Source organism: Vicugna pacos, chromosome 36 (genome assembly GCF_048564905.1).
Source record: "Vicugna pacos chromosome 36, VicPac4, whole genome shotgun sequence".
NCBI lineage: Eukaryota > Metazoa > Chordata > Mammalia > Artiodactyla > Camelidae > Vicugna > Vicugna pacos.
The window spans coordinates 6,423,011-6,443,782 of NC_133022.1; the positions used below are offsets into that span (position 1 = coordinate 6,423,011).

A 20,772-nucleotide genomic window follows, 5' to 3' on the forward strand; every position below is an offset into this window, starting at 1 on the left:
GATGAACAGGGTAACACAGAGCCTGTACTCAGCAGGTGGCCAACTACACGTCTGCTGGGTAAACGAAGGTAATGGAGCATTTGCTCTTTAAATTCATCTCACCACCCCCAGTCACATTTAACTGCTGTCTATTTAAACTGCAAAGACTTGGAAGGTAAAGCCAACTGTCAGCAGCAGAAGACTCCTCCTTAGGATGGAGACCCCACAAAAGGTGGGATCTTCCCTGTCAGCTGGAAAGAATTCACAGCTGAAGCAGAGGGACACAGCAAAAGCTGCTTTCTTTCTCAACCGAGGAAACGAGGAAATGGAAGGAAAGTGCTGGAGAAGGGAGAAGGGAAGAAAAGTGCTTAAGTGAGGAAAAGGCGCTTGAGTGGGGAGCCGGCAGCCAAGCTGGCCGGTGGAGACAGCTCCACCTGGGTCGGGCCATGTGGACTTTTATGGGAGGTTTCTGCCATCATGTCCTCCTTCTGGGTGTGATGGAGCCAGTCAGCCCTTGTATGGGCCTTTCTGGTTGTTGTCATGGCAACAGCCAACTGTTGTGGCACTGGTGGATATGTCTTTAACACATTACCACAAGCATATAAGGAGGCCCAAGGTCCACTGGAAGCCAGATCCTCTGCCATCTTGGTTCTAACAGGTTCTGTGTCTTCTTTCTGAAGCTGCCTCCTGAGACTTAGATAATAGTAACTGGTTTGTAGTCCAGGGAGGGGCAGGGGTATGACCCTGGGGGCAACAGCTTTGGTAACACAAAGGAAAGTTGCTTTTAGTTAGAATGCCTGCAACCTGGTGGACCCAGTATGCCCCCCCAATAAACCATCTCCAAAGATTCTGTTGAGCTATGAAAGTTTTAAAGGGAAATGGGGGAGTAATCTCAGTTAATCAATGAGACAGGTGTTCAGAATCGTCATTCCCCTAGTGCCTGCAGGCTTGTCCTATCAGCTGCTGGAGTCTGCTCTTCTATGACTCAGGGAGGCCTGGGAGACTTCAGGTGTTCTACAAACAAGAGGCAGGGGTTGGGGGGAAGCCCACAGAGTCCTGCTTGACATCAAAATCCCAAAGTTGACAGAGGATACACAATCAGTAAGTGGCGATGCTGAATTACCCAATTCACTGTCTCCTTCTCCATTCTATCGACACTTGAAAATAAAAGGCCGTATCCGTAGGCTAGGGTGATAAAGCGGACATTAAGACATCAGCATAACTGAAAACAAGTTCCATGTTTGTTTAGGACCTCTGCATGTAAAGTGATTTGTAAATCACATAAATTAGAAGACTCATGAAACTTGCTCTTTTAAATGGAGGCAGGAATAAATTGATAAACTAAAGCAAATCCATTTTGATCTAATTAAGGTTGTAAAGAACTGCAAAAAACTACAAATTAAACATGTCTATTGAAAAACAGAAACAAAACTTTAAAATACAATTGAAGCCACCAGTCTCCTGTGGCCTCATATCAGCACAAAACAGAGACTCCAGTGCTGGGAAAACAGGCAAAATCCCAAATCTAATCTACGTGGCAGGAGATCTGCTCATGTTTTGATACTTTGAAACACAAAGCATTTTTAACCACAGCAAGCTATGAGATGGTATAAAATTAATCATACTAAGAGTGCCAGTTATTTTTAGAAAATAGAACAACAGGCACTATATGAACCACATTTTACAGAAGATTTTAAATCCATATACTGTGGCCAAAGTAAACTTAAACACAGTTTTGTTTTATACTATTTTAGAATACAAAGAGTTTCTGATCTCAAATAATCTCTATTTGTCTTTTTAATTTATAGACACTTTAGATGAAATAATTTGTAAGAAGAGGCTCAGTTTTGTAGTTGACTAAAAGTATAATAAGGACCTGAATCCCAAAATCATTTTACAAAGAACCTATAGGATTGCTTCTGTGGCTATAAGAATATCATCTAACACCTAGATTTCCAAATAATTTGCAAAAAGTGCTAACTACTGATACTTTTAGGAGGGAATAAAAATGAACAAATTCATCTATTATAGCAGGAAGAAAAAAGCTTTACTTAAATAGAGCTCTATGCTAATGGATGTCAAGAAATGATTTCAGGTAGAAATGTACAAAAAATAAGACCTCAAACTTTGTTTCAAAAGGAAAGCCACATTTGCTGTGGTTTGAGACTGCTACAAGCCTGGCCTTCAAGGTCCTCTAGGGTCGGGCCTCTTCCCTCCTGAAGCACCCCTTCTTCTGAGGCGCAGACCAGCGAACAGCACACTAGGCACTCCCTCCCACCAGAGCACGTGCGCTGCTACCCTCTCCACCAGGGATGCCCATCAAATCCCCATGTGCACGTGCAAACTCCGCCAACTTGGATAAGGCTCAAAAATGGGGACTGTAACAGTTCCTACTTCACGATCTGTGACGAGGATTAATGTCTTGTTACACATAAATGAATTCCTACACATAAAGCACTCACAACAGCGTCTAAGTACTAGCTGTTGTTAATTTCACTATTACTACCACCATGGGTTCTCCACAGCACCCGATAGTAGCTTTCAGATGCAGGAGCTCAATAAACACTTCCAATGAAACAAGAAATATTTAAATGATGCTGAAGGTCCCCCAAATCAAACCACTCTAAGGGTCTGTTAGAGTCATTCAACCTCCAAGCTACCTAAACGTCATTAACAGGGAAGAAAGAGCATAAAACTTAAAATCTAAATAAACCAAAGGTTATTTTCCCGGATAAAATTGTAAGAGACATTTTATGAAAGAACTTAACTTTCTGTACAGGAAATATACCCCAAAAGATAATAATTTCTAAAATGTCACCTTAATTTCTGATCTACCAGCAATATATTAACAAATTCTAATCTCCATGCATTTCCAGTGTTACTATTACTCACTTAAATAGGAACCTTCATCACTTACCATCTCACTGTGACCAGTGGCATCAAGTTTAGTTTGCTCCACAAAGGTAATCCCTAACTCCAGCACCCAGGGATTCACTAAAGAGTCGTGTTTACTTTGCTGCTATGCTTTACAATTTTATACTTTGATTATCTACCTCCTCACTCTTGATCAGCCCCAAGAGATGTTTCTAGTCATTCTAATTCTGTCCTCACAGGGAAGCTGACTCCTCTTCTTTATTTATGTTAGCTGCCTGTCTCCACATCTCCAGTTCCTTTGTTTTGACCCATGGCCACAAAAGGTCATAAACTATGGATAACAAATAACCTCGAATCCATAGATACGAGCATACTACAGTAGAGTCAAGTGAGCCTAATTCCCAGCTTGGTCTGCACTACAAAGACACAATGTTACTTTCAAATAACACTGGCTTCTGCTAACTGAGTAAGTGCTCATCAAAGGATAAGGAATCTGCTTAGGCTGCCAAGAGTGGGACTGATTTCCACCTTGAGCAAAATTCCTGAAGGACTATTTATGAAAATATAACAGAAATAAAGAGCTTATATTTTAGTAATAACCATACCAGTAACCATGCCTACTCTCATATAAGCTATGACTTCTTTCCCATGCAGAGGTGGGGTCCATATATACATTCTGTCCAAGATGGTCAAATTTAACACTAGGAATTTAAACTTCCCAAGCCCAGGTCTTCTGGTTTATTATAAATCAACAAACAAATGTTATAATAGCTCAGAGAAAACACAGTTTAATTACTGATTAACAAATACTGTGACATTTTAACGGTCACCATTCATTCACGTAGCTTCCTGTTTAAAGAAAGCCTTACCAAAAAAAGGAATCATGGGAACAGAGGAAAAAGGAGAGCTTAGGAACACATTTGAACTGGAAAAACTAACAAACCCAACAATTCTGGGTGCTAAGACTATTAAATTTTAATTTCTTTGTGCTTTTAGATATTTCCCCAAATGCACCAGAATAATTTATATATACATAAATGTATTTTACTAGAAGGTAACTAACAGAAAGCACAACATACGTAACATGATCGTCATATATTTTTTCTCAAAATCTGAAAATCAAGCTTTTACTAGCAACAGAATACTACAGGATATATATAAATAATGTTGCCACTGTTCAGAGCCTAATACTGTCTGGTCTGGTAGACACAGTGCAACCGATAAATATTTGTTAGGTATGTTACCATTTTTTAATCCTAATGGAACTTAATGCTTTAAAAAAAAGTGTTCTCAGAATACAAATCCTATTTTAAATAAAAGAGGCTAAACACGCTCAGGAAAATCATGACTTCCTTATTTTCTTCATAATTAAAGTTCAGATTAAACCATAAAATGAGTTTACAACATCATGCAGGAAATTCAAACTAACGTGGCTCATAAACGAAGTCATCTAGCTAAGAGATTTTTCTGGCGGTTCAAGTATCTTTCTAGAACTGTAAGCCTATTTTTAGAATAATCAGTCTAAGAAAAATGAAAAAAAAAAAAGGCAGTTTAACATGTAATCAGTTTTGGCAGTGCCTGCCAAACGGTTTACATGAATGCTGGGCGCTTTTCTGGTTTTCACAAACTACTATTATTTTTTCTGACGTGTGAAAATTATCCTCTATGTTTTCATCGAGTACGTTCTTACGAGAGCCCTGTGGCAGGCACTGTAGCTAACCACATGAACGTGTATGAAACTGCGTTAATACAGGAGCGTGCTCATCGTTACCGCCGCCGGAGCGCTCTAGGACTCAGGCAGCGCTGCTCCTGCGCGCCGCCTGCGCGGTGCCCGGCAGCGGCCGAGCCCGCGGCACCTGGACGCACGCCGGAGGCCGCGACCACCGGCGCCACGGCGGGAGCGCCGGGGACGGGCGGGACGGGGACCGCCGCCCGCTTACCTCGCTCGTGCGGCTCCCGCAGCGGGATGGCGTCTCCTCCCCCGTCGTAGGGCAGGAAGAGGCCGGGGCGGCGAGCTCGCTGCCGCTCCGCCGCAGCCCCAGGAGCCGCCATAACGGGCGCGCGGCGCAGCCTCCGCCGTGACGTCACCGGCGCGCGCCGGTTCCCGGGCGACAGGCGGCTCCCGTCAACCGCGCCGCCCTGCGACACGTGCGACGGTGACTAAGTCCGGGGACAGACAGGCTGGGAGTGCCACCCCTTCTGGCAGCGAGCGCGGCGCGGGCACAGGGCAGGCCCCCCGCTCCCAGCAGCAGGGGAAGAATGGGAGCGACGCTAGCGAGGTGGCGGGCTTTACAAGATCAGTGTGCTAATTTTTATATAGCAACGTCAGGTGAACCCTAACGACAGAACTAGAAGGTACCAGGGGCGTCCAGAGACTTGATGCAGAAGCCTGTTCTTCATTAGCTGAATGTGCTACTGCAGACTTGCGCTGCGGATCCATTTTAAGTGAACCGTTACTAAACCCCGCAGCATCTCGTTCCCTTCCTTGGAGGAGCGAGCCAGCAGCACGTCCAGGCTGGAGGAGAAAGGCACTTACCGGGCCAAGTACCGTAGCTAGTTAGGAAATACGCAGATTTCCTAGGTGGGAGGCTTTCCTCTCTCCTAACTTCTTGCTTTTCCTACCTCACAAAGATTTTGTTATGCTCAAAAAAAAAAATTAAAAAGGTTTTTGGTGAAATGTGTTTCGAGGGGTACTTCAGTTGTCTCTTTGCTAGAAATTTTATAAAATTCAGAAATGAACTTTTTCTAACGTTTCAAACTGTCATTCCAAAAGGAGCGGGAAAAAAAAAAAAGCGAATGCTGATTGAAGCTGAGTTCAAATTGTTACGGCCAGCTCTCAGAGGATTCCTCTAGGCTAGGAGATTCTCCTTCTGAAGTACTATGTTGCCGCAGGGCCACAAAACAAAAATGTTCTATTCATTAGAAGCGATGCCAAAGGACTTGGTAAAATTTGTTTTCCTAAATACCGAACGGGCCAACCCTAAGGTTTACTCCAATTCAGTGCATTTATATGAAAGTTGGGAGCAAGAGAAGGAAAGAGAGGACTCATGGCAATAAAGAGAAGAGAGAAATTCTATTCAGCTTGTCTAGTACATTTTAGTTATTTGGGATCTTTTAAAAATTAGATTAAATAAAATTTTTATATTGCAATAAGTTTGAGCCTCAGAGAGACCTTCTTATAAAATCCCACCTGGGATTTGGAGGAAAGGGTTCTGAGAAAGAAATCCAGACTACTTACTGCCATAATCTGCCTGAGTCTGGCTATTAACATTTATGATATGACCATGCGTAGGTTTTTTTTTCTGTTTTCTGTATTTCTCAAATTTTCTTGAAGATGATTTTTTTAACAAGAAAAGCTAACTTTCAAACAAGCTAACTTTGCTAAACTAATTGTAAATTTGGTCCTTTTTGGTACTTTGGTAGGTTAAGTTCTATTTTAAGACTTTTAAGGGGGGAGTGGATATAGCTCAGTGGTAGAGCACATGCTTAGCATGCACAAATTCCTGGATTCAATCCCCAGTACTTCCACTAAAAAAACAAACAAACAAACAAAAACTTTTCAAAAATGCATGCTATATGGCATTTATAAATGGTTTAGTTTCCGTACTACTTACATCCTTTTATGCCTTTATATGAAGTGGAAATCTACCTACAAGTCTTCCTGGTATTTGTAGGCACTCTCTTAACCTGATTTTCCTGATTTACAACATAGTCATACAGGAAAAATGAAAAGGACAGCTATCCAGCACTAACTGCAAGGGGAAGAATACCTTTCCTGTAAAATACATTGACTGTTGCATAAGTAAAAGCTCTGTAGCATAAGTAAAACCTTTTGAGTATCTTCAAAGAACAAAAAACTGTGTATGTATACAAGTATATATAATATATTGGGTGTATCTATTTAAGGTTAAGTTTAGAATGAGATGTGCAAACTTAACAATTGTTACCACTGAGGAAGGAGTGAGGTAGTAGTGGGCAGGACCATGGTACAGTCGGTTTTTACTTCATATAGTTCCACATTGTTGAAAATTTTAAAACAAATATATTACTTATTTACTTTTTAAATAAGTGATTACTTTTGTAATAATCAATCTGAAAATTTTTTAAAAATTTCAGACAAATTCTCATGCTTATGCGGTTCATGGCTGCCACTTTCTCTTAGAGTAAAAGAATTATTACTCAGGATAAAGAGCTTTCAAAGGACACTTTAGAAAAGGACAAGGTAAACTGGAAGGTGGGGCTCAAGGACTTTGACACGGATTAGATATTATCAGACTGAGAACTTGAATTACAGTTAAAGAAAGAAGACAAATTCAAGAATTCCTAGGCACAGCTGGAGGAGGGGGTGGGATGCTCAAGATGGAACCTGCGATGAACAAAAACACTAAAGTGGCAGCACAGAAAAGGGCTTAAAATTCAGGAAAGGAAGGTATTTCCACTTCCAAATGCACCCTTAATTCTAACCGCAACTTGATGTGGGATTCTGGATAAATCACAATCTCTCTGAGGTGTGGGAATCAGGGAGGCACAGTAGATGAATATATCATTATAACTGTATAACTATATACACCGTCTAATGCCCAACCTTTAAGCCCCTTTAATGAAACAATTGGGGGAAATGTGATTATAAGGATTTATTCATTTTTTAGATGTAATAGTCTTTAAAAGAAACATTATCTTTTAGCAATACACAATGAAATATATATGGTAAAAAAACAAACAAACAAACAAAAACCAAGAAGGAAAACCCCAAACCCAGAGCTGCATAGTTAAGACAGACCTCAATGCAGAATTTGGCTCGATTTTCTCTGGATTAGGGTTTGCATGTTCCATTTTGGTTTTTTCAGTCCTTTAAAAAAAACACTTGCAATCACCATCACCATGTAACAGTTTACTGGAGGTCCTAGCCAGTGCAGTAAAGGAAAGGCGGACGGGGAGGGGAAAGCTACAAGGGTTAGGAAGAAACAAACTGTCACTAATTGCCAGTGATATGACTATACCTTAAAGACATCAGAAAACATGAGAATTAGTAAGAATTAAACAAGGAGATGAATTTTTAAAAAACCAATCAAAATTGAATTTCAAAATATACCAGCAGATAGAATATTAAATTTTAAAATAAAAATAGCAATAAAAAATACCTAGAAAAGAAAGAAGACAAAAGTCAATGGGAAAGACGAAAGACATTTAAAAAGACCCAAATATATGGAGAAGTATACCATGTTCACGAACTGAAAGATTCAAACTGATCTATAGACTTAATAAAATGCCAATCAAAAATCCAACAGGGACTTACACCATATTGTACATTAACTATACTTTAATTAAAAAAAAAAAGAAAAAGAAGAAACAACAAACTTTTTTTGTGGCAAACTCTGCTAAAATTTACATGATAATATTAAAAAGGCCCAGGAATAGTCGAGATATTCTTAAAGATAAGATGAACAGACTTCCTTTACCATGTACTGAGAATGTTTATAGTTATAGTGACTAAAACAGAGTGCTCTTGGCATAAAGCTAGAAAAATAACCAACAGTAAAGAATAGGGAATCTAGAAATAGACCCTTCTTTATATATGACCCTTGATACATATCAAATGTGGCTCTATAATTGTGGGGAAAAAATTATTTTCTTAGTAACCAGCATTGAGACAACCACCTGTCTACACGGAAAAAAACCTAAATACACCCTAATCCATACAGACACACAAAAATCACTCTGATGATTATAGACCTGAATGTGAAAGGCAAATAAAGCTCTTACAAAATAACGGCAAAATATCTTCATGACCTCAGGCTAGGGGGATTTTTCTTAATCAAGACACAAACAGCATTAACCATAAAACAAGATTAATGCACAGGACCACATTACAATTAAGAACATTTGTGACTGGTTCACGAGGATGGATCCCTTGTGAATGGGACTAGTGCCCTTATAACAGGAACGCCAGAGCTCCTTAGAGGACACAGCAGACTATGACCCAGAAACAGCCTCTCCTCACCAGACATGGACTCTGCCCGTCCCTTGGTCTTAGACTGCCAGCCTCTAGGACTGTGAGAGATCACCGTCTGTTGTCGAAGCCACCCAGTCTATGGTGCTTTTGTTATAGCAGTCCAAACAGAGTAAGATGGAGAGTGAAACACAACCCACAGAATAAAAAATATTTACAAAACGTGTAACCAACTGAAAGCTTGCATATGGAAAATAACTTGTAAAAATCCCTAACATAGACATGCCAACAGACAGAAAAAAAAAAAACCACAAAAAACAAAACAAAACAAAAAACCAGCAAATGACTTAAATAAGTACTTTAGAAAATTCTTTCAAATAGCCAGGTAGCATGAAAAGATGCCCAATCTCTTTGGCCACCAAGGAAATGCAAATTAAAACCTCCATCAGAATCCATCACAAAGCCAGCAGACAGACAAAATGAAAAGTGGGACATCAGGTGCTTGGTGACTGTGGAGCAAGGGAAGCTCACACATGCTCATCTGAGTATAAACTGGATGCCACTACGGAAAACACAGCCTATGACCCAGCAATTCCCCAATGAAGGGGTGGGCCTACCCTGGGCCCATCCTACCATCCTGTCACCCTACCGCCCTACAAATGGCCAATAGGCACAGGAAAAAATGCTCAGCATTGCTAGTTGTCAGAGACATGCAGATCAAAACTGCAATGAGATAGCACCTTACACCAGCCAGAATGACCACCATTGAGATGTCTACAAATGATAGATGCTGGAGAGGGTGTTAAGAAAAGGGAACCATCGTACACTGCTGGTGGGAGTGCAGATTGATGCAGCCATGATGGAAGACAGTATGGAGGTTCCTTCAGAAACTGAAAATAGACCTACCATGTGATCCAGCAATCCCACTCCTGGGCATATATCCAGAGGGAAATAAAATTCAAAAAGACACATGCACCCCAGTGCTCATAGAAGCACTATTTGCCATTGCCAAGACATGGAAACAACCCAGATGTCCATCAACAGGTCACTGGATAAGAAGATGTGGTATATATATACAATGGAACACTACTCAGCCATACAAAAAGAAGAAAATAATGCCATCTGCAGCAATACAGATGGACCTGAAGACTGTCACTCTAAGGGAAGTGGACGGGAAAGAAAGAAAAATGCCATATGACTCTAAAAAATAATAACAATAATAAGGCCACCAATGGACTAATTATCATTTTGATTTCTTAAATATGTGTAACCACTGTGCCCTGTAGCCTCAGACATTGGCTGTGCTGTGGCACACTAGGCCTGATCTCCCACTGGTGGCAGTCGCCATGGTGGAGCCCAGAATTCCCCGCCCCACCCGCAGAGTAAGGGGTGAGGGTATAAGCTCCAGGTAGGGTGCACTCTGAGTGAGGGGGTATCCCGCGATGAAGTGGGGACAGGCTGAGGGGTGTTGGGGACCATCCGGCTGGCCCTCAAGCCATGGCCTGCTCCCGGAAGGCGAGTGTGGTGCGGCAGTGGCCCCAGTGGCTACTGAGGTGGGATGAGGGCTGCCCAGTGCAAGCCCCTGGATTTGTTCCCTATTCCACCACGGCCTGGACTGGGGTGGCCTCTGCTTCTCCATGTGCGCTGCAGTGCATGTGTTGCAGCCAGCCTGCACCTGGGAGGTGGAGGCGGTGATATCCGCCGCGGCAGCTGGGAGAGGGGTCTGGTCCCATCTCCCCCACAGCCTGGCCTGGGGACGGCCAATAAAGCCCCCGGTTTGCAGGACCCAGGTTACAGGTCGGTCCGTTCCTGGGAGGCGGGCGCGGTGCGGTCAGTGTGCTGGGGCGGCGGCAGCGACAGCGGGAAATGGTAGCAAACCCCCGCGCTCTCACCAGGCAGCCCCAATCCCACCATCGCTGCCGCTGCCACTCCCTGACAGCACAGCGCCCACCTTCCAGGAGCAGGCTGACCTGTAACCTGAGCTCCACGAACTTGGGGAAGCAGAGGCCAAGCCTAGGACAGGCCATGGGGGAGTTTGAAGCAAATCCACAGGCTGACATGGGCAGAACCCTAAACCCTGCCACTGCCTCTGCTGTCACCGACCACACAGCGCCCGCCTCCCGAGCGCAGGCTCACCTGGGGACGTGCCAGGGGCAGCAGAGACTGCCCCCAGGCCAAGCTGAAGGGGAGATGGGGACAAATCGACTAGTTTGCCAGGGGGCAGCACCCCTCTCCCCGCCAGTGTCCCAGATTCAGGGGACACATTTTCCCAGGTCAGTTGGCTCCTGGGAGACAGGCGAGGTGCAGTTAGAGCTCGGCGGCGGGGAGGGGGTTGACTTGCTCCCATATCCCCTGGGGCCTGTCCTAGGGGCGGCCTCTGCTGCCCTAGGCTCACAGGAAGCATGTCTTCATGTCAGCCTGCTCCTGGGAGCAGGGCGCAGTGTGGTCAGGGGGCAGCGTCAGCAGCGGGAAAGGACTTTAGGAGGACTGGGCTCCATGGCTTACTCTCCTTTCATCCCTTGCTTCCTCAGTTGGTGGCTGTAGCCACTTTTCTATTATAAGTTATTCCCAGATATTGAACATAGGTTTCTGTGTTATACAGAAGAAACTTTCTTTAAAATCTATTTTATAACTAGTGGCTAATATTTGTAAATCTCAAACTCCCAAATTTATCTCTTCCCACCCCCTTTCCCTGGTAATCATGATTGCTCACTAAGTCTGCAAATCTGTTTGTGTTTTGTAGATGAGTTCATAGTCTCTTGTTTTTTTTTTTTTGATTGCACATATGAGTGATGTCATATGGTATTTTTCTCTTTCTGGCTCACTTCACTGAGAATGATGATCTGTAGTTCCAACTATATTGCTGCAAATGACACTATTTTATCTTTTTATGGCAGAGTAGTATTCCATTATATAAATATACCACATCTTAATCCAGTCATCTGTTTCATTTAGGTTGCTTCCATGTCTTGGCTGTTCTATATAGTGGTGCTATGAATATTGGGGTGCATGTGTCTTTTCACATTGCTGTTTCCTCTGAATATATACCCAGAAGTGGGATTCCTGGATCACAGGGTAAGTCTATTTTTAGTTTTTTGAGGAAATTCCATACTGTTTTTGATAATGGCTACACCAAACTACTTTCCTACCAAAAGTGTGAGAGGGTTCCATTTTCTCCACACCCTCACACACACTTCTCAATGATGGTCATTCTGGCTGGTGTAATGTGATACCTCATTGCAGTTTTGATCTGCATGTCTCTGACAAGTAGCGATGCTGAGCATTTTTTCCTGTGCCTGTTGGCCATTTGTGTGTCTTCCTTGGAGAATTGCTTGTTTAGGTCTTGTGCCCAGTTTTGGATGGGGATGCTTGTTTCCTTGGTATTAAGGCATATGTGCTGGTTGTATGCTTTGGAAATTAGTCTCCTGTCAGTCACATCATTTGCAAAGATTTTTCTCCCATTGTGTAGGTTGTCTTTTCATTATGTTGATGGTATCCTTAGTTGTGCAAAAGCTTGTGAGTTTAATGGGATCCCATTTGTTTATTTTTGCTTTTATTTCCAATACTCCATGAGCTGGTTCAAAAAAATACATGGCTGTAATGTCCACCCGCGAGTGTTGTGCCTGTGTTTTCCTCTAGGAGTTTTACGGTATCTGGTCTTATGTTGAGGTCTCTCGTCCATGTTGAGTTTAGTTTTGTACGTGCTTTCAGAGAATGTTCTAATTTCAGTCTTTTACAGGTAGCTGTCCAGTTTTCCCAGCACCACTTATTGAAGAGACTGTCTTTCCTCCGTTGTATATTCTTGCCTCTTTTATCATCGATTAATTGAGCATACGTGTGTGAGTTTATTTCCAGACTTTGTGTCCTGTTCCAATGATCCCATGTGTCTCTTTTTGGACCAATACCGTGCTGTTTTGATTGTAGCTCTGTAGTATTGTGTGAAGTCTGGGAGGCTTATTTCTCCAGCTTCATTCTTTTTCTTCAGGAATGCTTTGGTCATTCCGGGACTTCTGTGATTCCATGTAAATTTTAGGATGCTTTGTTGTAGTTCTGTGAAAAATGTCCTGGGTAATTTGATAGGGATCACATTAAATCTGTAGCTTGCTTTGGGCAGTGTGGCCATTGGAACATGATTAATTCTTCCAGTGCAAGAATATGGGGTGTCTTTCCATTTCTTGAAGTCCTCTTTAATTTCCGTCACCAGGGTTTTGTAGGTCTCTGCGTAGAAGTCTTTCACTTCCTGGGTCCAATGTATTCCTAAGTGTTGTCTTGTTTTGGATGCCATTTTAACAGGGATTATTACTTTCGTGTCAAGAAATGCCACTGATTTCTGTGCGTTGTTGTTGTGTCCTGCTACCTTGCCGAATTCTTTCCTCAGCTCTAGTCAATTTTTTTCCTGTGAAGCCCTTTAGGGTTTTCTATGTATAATATCATGTCATCCAGATATAGAGAGTTTTAGCTCTTCTTTTCCAATGTGGATCCCACTTCTTTCTTGTTCTTGTCCAATTGCTCTACGAGGACTTCCAATACTCTGTTGAGTAGAAGTGGTGAGCGTGGGCATCGTTGTCTTGTTCCCAATTTTAGCAGACAGGCTTCCGGCTTTTCTTGGTGGAGTATTCTGCTGGCTGTAGGTTTGTCACAAATTGCTTTGATTCTGTTGGAGATGTGTTCCCTCTATACCCAGTTTGGTAATACGGTGGGTTCAGTGTGGTCAGGGGGCTTGGGAGGTGGTGGCAGTAGCAGCTGCAGGAGGAGGGGGGCTGCCCCTTGGGAGCCATTCATTTGCTCCCATCTCTCCCACAGCGTGACCTGGGGGTGGCCTCTGCTTCTAAGTACAGTTAGGTCCCATTAGTTTATTTGTGCTCTTATTTCTGTTGCTTGGGTAGACTGCCTTAGGGGAACACTGCTGAGGAGTATGTCAGATAATGTTTTGCCTATGTTTTCTTCTAAGAGTTTTCTAGTATCTTATCTTATGTTTAAGTTGTTAAGCCATTTTGAATGTATTTTTGGGTATGGTGTGAGGGGGTAGTCTAACTTCACTGATTTACATGCAGCGGTCGAATTTTCCCTATACCATTTTCTGAAGTCAGTGTCTTTACTCCATCGTATGTTTTTGCTTCCTTTGTCAAAAATTAGTTGACCAAAGGTCTGTCGGTTTACCTCTGGGCTCTCTATTCTGTTCCCTTGATCCATATGTCTGTTTTTGTACTAATACCATGTATGACTGTAGCTCTGTAGTATTGTCTGAAGTCTGGGAGGGTTATTCCTCCAGCTTTGGTCTTCTTCTTCAATAATGCTTTGGTAATTCTGGGTCTTTTGTGATTGCATATAAATTTTAGGATGGTTTGTTGCAGTTTTGTGAAAAATGTCCTGGGTGATATGATAGGGTTTGCATTAAATCTGTAGATTGCTTTGGGTAAGATGGCCATTTTAACAATATTAATTCTTCCAGTCCAAGAGCATGGCTTGTCCTTCCATTTCTTTAAGTCATCTTTAATTTTCTTACAATGTTTTGTAGTTCTCTACGTATAAGTCTTTCATTTGCTTTGCCAGATTTATTCCTAAGTATGTTATTTGGGGGATGCAACTTTAAAAGGGATTATTTCTTTACTTTCCTTTTCTGGAAGTTTATTGTTAGTGTAAAGAAATGCAACTGAATTGTATGTTAATCTTGCATCCTGCTACCTTGCTGAATTCTTTTATCAGCTCTAGAAGTTTTTGTTGGAGCCTTTAGGGTTTTCTATATATAGTATCATGTTATCCACATATAGTGACAATTTTACCTCTTCTCTTCCAATTTGGTTCCCTTTTATTTCTTTTTCTTGTCTAATTGCTATGGCTAGGACTTCCAATACTATATTGAATGGAAGTGGTGAGTGGGAACATCCTTGTTCCGGATTTTAGCACAAAGTCTTTCAAGTTTTCACTATTGAACATATTATGCTGGCTGTAGGTTCATCATAAATAGCTTTTTATATGTTGAGATATGGTCCCACTATACCCACTTTGGTAAGATTTTTATCATAAGTGGGTGTTGAATTTTATTCAGTGCTTTTTCTGCATCTACTTTCAACCCAATCCAAAAATGGGCAGAAGACCTAAATAAGCAGCTCTCCAATTAAGACATACAAATGGCCAATAGGCACATGAAAACATGCTCAGTATCGCTAATTATCAGAGAAATGCAAATCAAAACTACAATAAGGTATCACCTCACACCGATCAGAAATGGCCATCATTCAAAAGTCCACAAATGATAAATGGTGGAGAGTCTGTGGAGAAAAGGGGATCCTCCTACACTGGTGGGAATGTAATTTGGTACAGCCATTATGGAAAATAGTACAGAGATTCCTCAAAAATCTAAAAATAGACTTACCAGATTATCCAGCAGTCCCACTCCTGGGTATATATCCAGACAGAACCTTCATTCAAAGACACATGCACCCCAATGTTCATAGCAGCACTATATACAATATCCAAGACATGGAAACAACCTAAATGTCCATTGACAAATGACTGTATAAATAAGTTGTTGTATATTTATACAGTGGAATACTACTCAGCCATAGAAGAAAATAAAATAATGCCATTTGTATCTACATGGATGAACAGTAGAGTTTGCCAGAGACTTGTTTTTTGCTCTTGGTTGCATGGAATGTTGCTCATAACGTCCCCACTTAGTCTGGGGCTAAATCTGAAATTCTGTGAGTCAAATTGATCACCTTCTCTGTGATGATTTCCCCCTCCTCAAATATCATGTTCAGACACATGGTTCATCAAGCAAATTGTTGTAATCTGTGCTTTGCCAACCCTCACTTTACTCTTATGTGTGTAATTCTATCCTATGCTTAAATCATCAAGACAATTTTAGGACTTCCATGTGCCCAGCAAAGAAAAAAGGCCTTTTCCACCTGTCTTCCCACATGATTGTGGTTTCCATCACTTGTGGTGCGTACATGTTCATCCACATAATTCCTACAGCCAAGGAAGAAGTGACTATTAATAAAGTGGTCTCACTACTCATTTCTTCCATTTCACCTGTTAGATCCATTTATTTATACACCGAGAAATAAGCAAGTGAAGAAAGTCATCAATGAGTCAATCAGAAGCACTGCATCATTCTTAAGGAAGTCAAATAAAATAGCGGTCAGTAAATGAAGTTAAAATAAAAGGTTAATGGCTACTAACCTTTCTACTGAAGCTTATAATTGTCCATCTTTAATAATCTATATTTCAGTTGTTATGTTTTTCTGTTCCTCTTTAGATTTACTTTACACTGCACCTTAATCAACTCAATTTATTTCCTCTGGTTTTTACTCAATTTCTTAAAGGAGCTCTGTCTCAGTGAACAAAGTGAAAGAATATTCACTATCATTTATTTATACATAAATACAACTCCATATAATTAAATTTCATGGTTTAATAAAGATCATTCTTTAGTTCTCCATAAAACTGGCAGCATGATACTGCTGATTACTGTATGCAGATTTGCAAAATTTTTTTTTAAATTCAAGTAAGAATTGAAACTGTATAATAAAATACTGAGTAGGATGATTGAAGACATGACGTCATAATGCAAGGAACAATTGAGAAAGACAATAATAACATTTCTAATATTCTAGTAAAATTCATTAAAAACAAAAAACTATTCTGGGTGAAATCTGACAAATACTCTTTGGAATATAGCTAAGAGAGAAGGTTAAAATATCGGCAATCACAAGGTATCAGAGATACAGAACAATCAGAAATGAAGAAAAATAAACCTATGTATAACCCTTGGATTTCCAGGAAAGCACTAAATGGAGGTTGGAGAGGGCCAAGTTCTGGGATTATGAGTTAGAGGCTTGGGTTTAAAAGCCCACATGGAGATGAGAGATGAAGTGTCAGGGTCCAAGTGGTGACAGTACACGGGACTGACATAATAGTATAAAATCAAGACTTTCAAAATGGGATTTAAGAGAAAAAAGTGGCCACCCTCATAAAAGGAAAACAATTTTCTCTTAGAAATTGTTCTGTCTCTTCTTGACTTATGAGCTACAAATGTGGACATGGGGATCATTAATATGTTCCTCTTTCTATCCAAGAGAGAGATTTCACAGCCCAAATTCTATATTTACTAATACTATGTATGAAAAATTATGTAGTGAATCCAAATTAATCTTTGAAAGCTTACAATTACCTATGCCACGAGATAGAGACACTTCGTAACAATTCACCTAAAGCACAAAAAAGCTATACTCAGAAGAAATCAAAGAATTTTTTATCCAAACATATATTCATTATTTTTAAAAACTAAACTGAACAAAAAATAAAACAACTCCTGCTCAATATAAAATTTTGTAAGCCATGAAAGTAATCCAAAGCATGTACAACATGAAGTTTAGATAAAAAATGAATAAAATTTAAATGATAAATAAATCTAAAAGTTGATTCTTTAAAAAGTTTCATGAAAATTGATGTTTCTCAGAAACATGAATGAATACAAAACAGCAAAATGTGTAAGGTTACCAATCTTAAAACATAAATACTGAAGCAGTATGAATTAGAATAACTTGATAGATGAACTATAGCAATCCCACAACAAAAATGAAATATATATGAAGACTCAAAGTTCATGAAAAAAGATTTAGCAAAACAGAATTTCAAAAATTAATTCAAGGTGTGGAAAACAAATATACCGATCTCCATAAAATATTAAGGAAGGCAAATAAAAATAATTTCTGAAGAAATGAAAGGACCCAATTAGTATAAAACTAACCATGGTAAAACACTAGAAAATCTCATTACGATTTCAACTATGCAAACAATTAAAGAAAAAAAACTCTCCCCATGGAATTTTATGAAAATGTCTTAATATTTGAAAAAATCTGATGAAGACATTATAAGATAAATGATTAAACAAATTCACTGCTGAATGTATGTAGGCTATTTCAAATAGAATCTAAAAAAGTCAAAAATTATACTATGATCAAGATTAATCTAAATAATACAAGAGTGGAGATAGATGATAGTGATATAGAGAAATGTATACGGATACAGAAATATATGTACACATACACATATATATGAAAAATAACTAGTTTTGTTATAACAACAAAATAAAGGAAGTTTATACATGGATTTTGATTAATTAAATGATCACTGGAAGAAAAAAAATCAAAAATCTCTCCTAACAAATTTAAAGTAAAATAAGAATATGATGAACTACTAAAATAAGATCAAATTTCTAAAGAAATAAAAATACAGAATTTTATAGTGTCTTCTGTTCTTCTTAATTAAAATCAAGAAACAAATGAGGGGGGAAAAAATGAGGATACTCACTTTCATCATTGATATTCAAAATTTCATTGCCATCTTGAAAATGCCATAACATGAACAATAAAATGGTTGGATTATCAGAATGAAGCTATGAAACTAGTGTCGGTAGAAATTATGAAAGCCATATTTTTTTCAAGTTTTTACATCTTTGAAGGGTAGATATGCCTTCTTAATAGTGTGCATATTTTAATCACTAACATTTCTCATAAAGACACCTATAAGTCCTTGAAATAATGACATGCACTTAGAGTCAGTAAAACATATTTCCTTCCTGATAACATTACTATGTACCTAGAAAACAACAAAATCTAATAGGAAACTAATAAGACTTAACAAGAACATTTAGTAACTTTGATAAAGAAAGAATATATTCAAACAAATCAATTGACAATATTTTAGTTAACAATAAGATCCTGGAAATCAAAACAATCATTATGACTGCCAAGGAATATATCCCATTATGGGTTCAATGCATTACATCATAAAAATACCAATTTGCTCACTATTAATGTGTAAATTTGACAGAATTCCAATTAGAAACAGCTTATTGCATAAACTACCACTAAATTAGTATGGAAGAATTAAATCTCATGAATGTAAAACACATACATGAAAAATAAAAATTAGCAAATAAAAACTTACTTTATACAATATCAAAACATATAGATCAATGAAATCAAATTAATATGGTATTGGCATAAGAAAAAAATAAAATGTTTAGTAGAACACTTCAGATCATGAAAGTATAGACTAACAGCTTTTAATTTTATATAAAGTTTTATTTTGCTTCTTATATAAAAGTGGGCTATTTTTAGTTCATTAGGAAAATCATGGTTCAGTTAATAATTACTTCAGTCAGAAAAGCAATACCAAATCAAAATGTTTTATCTTTCATCCACACAGCAAATAGGTTACATTCTAAATGGTTTAAAATTTTAAATACAAAAATAGACCAGTAAAAACTGATTAGAAAATACATGAAGTGACAGTAATGTACAGGAATAAGAAATTTTCTTACTTAAGAATTTAAAGGTAGACAGTGACAAAAGAAAGGGCACCTGTCTGAGTATTTATGTAGTAACCATTTTGACTAGCAAAAGATAACACTGAAAAATTCATGTCAGATAATAATGTTGAAAGTAAATGTATACACTGACAAACAACAAGATGATTTCTCAAGAATACAAAGAGCTCTTATAAGTGAATAATAAAAGTGAAAAAAACAATAAAAATAAGCAAAAAACAGAAATGAGCAATTTTGAGGATATTAAATCCCATTTCATAAGTTATGATTGTCAACTGCTCTTAAAATCAGTCTAATGTCAAAAAATTTATACTGAGGTAGAAATTGATACCAATCAAACTGCCAGTTTTAAAAGCAAAAGGCTACTTTCCTATAGTGCGTGGAAATTTAAATTACTAAAGATTTTAGACAAGCAATCAGAAAGTTTCCAATTTGAAAGTATACTCTGACATTTCAACTCAATTCTGCAACTCTATCTCATTGCAATTAAGCACCATTTCTGAAAGGATAGACAGTATTAAAATCATAGTATGAAAAAAAAAGAGTACAGAATGTAGCATTTCTGGTAACAAAAAAAATAAAACTCAAAGCAAAAAAACCCACCAATTAATGGAATGCCGTGCACATCATAAACCTAAATCTATTAGAGTTACATCTGGAGTATATTAGAGTTTGATCTGGAGTAACTTCTGTGAATATTTTTTTCCAAAAGAGGGAAAAGGTGGAAAAGTAAGTTTAATATATTCAAGTTTTCATAATGGAAATCTTGGCAAAAACCCTTCAATATGTGTATCTATTATATGTGCACATATATGTATGCTGATAGATATATGTGTACAAAATACATGTATGTGTAAACATGTTTTAATTAATCTTTACCTATTTATTCATATCAAGTTTTTTAGCATTAATAAAAATTTATGATGTTTACCAGGGAAACTAAAGTAAAAAAATTCTAAAAACTAAATAAATAAAGCAAAACAAAACAAGCAAACCAAAATATACCCTCCTGGTGAAACAGTTGTTGGAAGGGCTGGAACTGGGGGGGCAAGAGAGGAGCCTAGAAGACCTCACTGTGTAATAGCATAATGTTGGCAGGACCAGGTTGTTCACGGCCTGCACATTTCAAAGAAAGACCTGTGTAAGACTGGCCCTTGATGACCTGCTGGGAGATAACCTCTGAGCCCTTGGGATATTCTGCCTGATCAGAGTGGTTTTTCATCATCTGAGGCTCTGGCCATCCTCTATCAGTCTGGCCCCTGGGGGACTGGAGACTATGTAGCCCTGGTCAGTCCCGTGGGCCCTGCAGACTTGTGTGACCAACCACCAGTAAGACCCCTGGGCCCGAAGGCTCAGGGGAGCTTCCCAACCAGCTGGACTTTGCACATGCAGGCACACATTGTTGCTGGAGAATTAAGGTCTTCCCTATGTGATTTCACTGGGAGGGGACTCCTGAGAGCTTGTGCCTGATTTCTCCTGGACCTCATCCATTGGATGGTGGTCCCCATTTCCTAGCTCATTGTCAGGCAGCGGCTACTCTCCACTCCGAGAGGGGGAGTGTCTCGTGACCTCCTCTGACATCAGAGCCAGAAACAGACAGTCTTCATGTCAAGTCTTACATGTTTCA

General features: G+C 39.4%; 2 pseudogenes; one reads left to right on the top strand and one right to left on the bottom strand.

Moving 5' to 3' along the window:
- Positions 1 to 4,919, bottom strand: part of LOC140691670 (H(+)/Cl(-) exchange transporter 3-like) — a 30,192-nt pseudogene extending 25,273 nt beyond the window's left edge.
- Positions 4,920 to 15,407: 10,488 nt separating this feature from the next.
- On the top strand, positions 15,408 to 15,961 carry LOC140691671 (olfactory receptor 6C2-like; annotated as a pseudogene).
- The last annotated feature ends 4,811 nt before the right edge of the window (positions 15,962 to 20,772 follow it).